Source organism: Chiloscyllium plagiosum, chromosome 5 (genome assembly GCF_004010195.1).
Source record: "Chiloscyllium plagiosum isolate BGI_BamShark_2017 chromosome 5, ASM401019v2, whole genome shotgun sequence".
Lineage (NCBI taxonomy): Eukaryota > Metazoa > Chordata > Chondrichthyes > Orectolobiformes > Hemiscylliidae > Chiloscyllium > Chiloscyllium plagiosum.
The window spans coordinates 20,192,851-20,196,278 of NC_057714.1; positions in this window are offsets into that span (position 1 = coordinate 20,192,851).

Consider the following 3,428-nt stretch of genomic DNA (forward strand, 5'->3'; position numbering starts at 1 on the left):
ACCCCCACCTCGCTATTCCCTTTTCCGTCTCCACGGGTCCCTCTCTCTCATCACTTTCTCTGTCCCGCCAGATCCCTCTCACTCTGTCTCTCCGGGTCCCTACCCCCTCTCTTTCCCCGTCTCTCTCTCTCTCTGTGTTCCTCTGTCCCTGCTCCACACTACACCCCCACCTCTATCTCACCGTGTCCCTTTCTCCTTCTCTGTCTCTACTGGTCCCTCTCCCTCGCTGCCTCTAACCTGCTCCTTCTCCATCTCTCTCCCTGTGTCCATCTCCCCCTCCCTCATCTCTCTCCGTCTCGCCGACTCTCTCATCCCTGCATCCCTCTCTTTACCTCTCCGGATCTCTCTCGCTGTCCACTCTGTCTCTCCGTGTCTCTCTCTCTATCTCGCTCTCTGTCTCTATGGGTTTCTCTCACTCTCCAGGTCTCCCTCCCTCCCTCTGGCTCCCATTCCGTCTTCTCTCTCTGTCTCTCCCACACCCCTCTATGCCTCTGTGGGTCCCTCTCAACTACCACTCCAGAATGTTTGCTGTTTGATGGGAAGGTCTTCAGTTCAGTAACCAACAGGCAGGTTTTTTTTAAAAATGCAAGTAACATTTTATTTTTCACAAATTCGTTCACAGAATGTGGGTGTCACTGGCGAGCCCAGCACTAATTGCCGAGCTATAACTGTCCTTCAGGTAGTGGTGGTGAATTGGTTTCCTGAACTGTGCTGTGTAGGTATTCAACTTTGCTGAGGAAGGGAGCTCCGGGACTTTAACCCAAAGTCAGCAGGATCTGACCGAACATTCACAGTATATGTTGAATATTTGTTGGCAATTCCCTGCAGTCTGCTGGATCATGCCCAGGCGATGCTGTCCTAGCTTTGACACAAGCACCCTGATGGAATGGATGACTTTTGTTTTTACCCCTCTTGAAACCTCCCCAGAGATTGGCGGAGGGTGATTGAATATTTTTTAACACGGACAGAGAGGCAGTCAGAGGTTAAGTGGGAATACAGCTTTGAGGCCACAGACCATTGTGCTATTGAATGGTAAATCAGGCTGAATGACCAGTTCCTGGTCCTCACAAGTTTGTAAGTTCAGCATGAAGATCGACAGGTTCAGACAAATGCATGCCACCTCATCCCCACTACTGAAAAGTCAGCTCAAGGCTGGAAAGAACAGATATAATGAGAAACGAATGACACTGAAAGATTTGAGGAGATTGAGTCATGGAACCAGGAAACATGTCCAGGTTTCCCTCTCCACTTCCCCTGCACCAAAACCATCTTTCTCTCTGTCACTCCTGGTTCCGCCCCCCCCCCCCACATTTCTTTGGGTCCATCTCTTGCTCTCTGTCTGTGTGTCTGGGTCCATCTTCCCCGCATCCATCTTCCCCAGCTCCTCCTCAATCGCTATCCTTCCCCCAGATTGCCGTCTCTCTGGATGCCTCTGTGTCTCCCCAGGTCCCCGTCTCTCTCTCTCTTCCCCTGTCTCACCCCTTCTGTCTCTGTCTGGATTCTCTCTCTCTCTGGGCCCATTTTTCACTTTCGCCTTGTTCTCCTCCCCCCTCCCCTCCCTGTCTCTCCAGGTGCTTCTTGCCTTTTCTCTCTGGGTGCTTGCTTCTATCTCTCTCTGTCTGTCCTTTCCCTCTCTCCCACCCTCCTGTCTCTCTGTGGCCTTACACCCCTCCACTGTCTGTCCGGTTCCCCACCTCTTGCCTGCCCTCTGTCACTCCATGCCCCCATCTTTCCTTGTCCTTTTCTCTCGTTTTCTCTGTGGGTCCAATTCACTCTGCCCCCCTCTCTCACTCTGTCTGTGACCCTTTCCCTTCTGGCTCACCTCACTGTGTCCTTCTTTCTCGCTCTCACTATGCGTCTCTCTCTTTTGTTCCATCTCTGGGACCCCTCTCTCCAGGTTCCTGTTTCACCCCCTCTCTCTGTGGGATTCCCTGTGACACTCTCCATCTCCCTGTTTCCAAGGCCCTCTCCATACCTTCGTCTGTGTTACCCCACACTTTCTCTCTGGGTCAGTTTTTCACTATTTCTTCGTGGCCCCCTCTCTGCCTCAATCTCCCTCCCAGTCTCATCAGGTCCTTCTCTCACTATGTCTCAGTGTCTATCTCATTCCTTCTTTTTCAGTCTCTCTGGGCCTCTCCCCATCTTTCTCCCTCTGTCTCTCTGGGTCCCTCTCTAGGTTTCCTCTCTCTCAGTCTCACTTCTAATCTCTCCTTTGGTTTTCTTGCAGGCCCAGGAAGCATTTTTTGGATATCTATCAAAGCAAGAGATGTAGCTCTTATTCAAGTTGGAGCTCAATTTATAATTCTTGCTATAACAGGCCTTTTTGGGTCATTATTTAAGGTATTTGGCAAAAGCAAAAAAAAACACAGACTCTATTTGTCCCTTATGTAGTGTTTAATATCTTCAATTTTAACAAAGAGATTTGAAACTGTAGAAATATTTTATTTCGGATAGCTGCACCATTTAGTCAAAATTGACCACTGAGCTTGTTGCTACATATAGAGCACACTGCATTATTATAGTAGCCAAAAAATTATACATATCCATTTAAACAAATCTCAAAATCTGAATTAGCTCAAAAACAAATACTTAATTCAAACAGTCCAGGTCAACTAACTGTGCTACTAAGAAGTAGGCACACACAGTATATAACATTGCACATTAAATTTCTCTTAGCAAGATAATTGTGAAGTACAGATTAATAATGGGAAGTGTCATTGCAGTTCTTTGAGAAGGCTGCCAGCAGCATTCCAAATATTTGTGCCCATTATTCTCAGGACAAAGTATTATTTTAGTGCACAAAAAAAAGCTAACAAGTGTTACGAAGTTGAAGGCGTACCTTAGAGAGTGTGAATGTTGTTTTGCACTGAGAGTTTACAAGCATCTGTGATATGTCTAGCTAGCAGTCTCGGAGTGTACTGGAAAATTGAAAATATGTAACATTTGGCTGTGAAATAGATACCTGAATTGGTTGCTGTTTTCACAACATTTCAAATTTAACCAGTTTAAATTATGCCCCAGGATACTAAAACCTGAATTTATTGTTTTTGCCAACCTCGAACTGATGAGACGATCTGATGTTTTGGGTATAAAAAAGCAGGCATTTTGAACGTTAGACAGAGAGTAATTGCCATCAAGAAAGACTGCCATTCAAAAAACATTCTCTGTCAAAGGTATCTTTTTCATATGAAACATCTTTGCAGTAAAAGACAGAAGACAATCCAGGGAGATCTCCAGCTGAACAGAGGACGACTCCAGAGAAGACAGCAACTGTGTGGTTTTGAAATTAAGTTGATGTAATTTAATACAGGTTTTTATTGGAACAGTATATTGTTATAGAGTTGGAGGCAGATAACATGCAGTTAAGAGAAAGGGGGCTTAGAGTTGTGATAGTTGTTGTTTAGTGTTCACTTTTAGAGTTAAGGAAT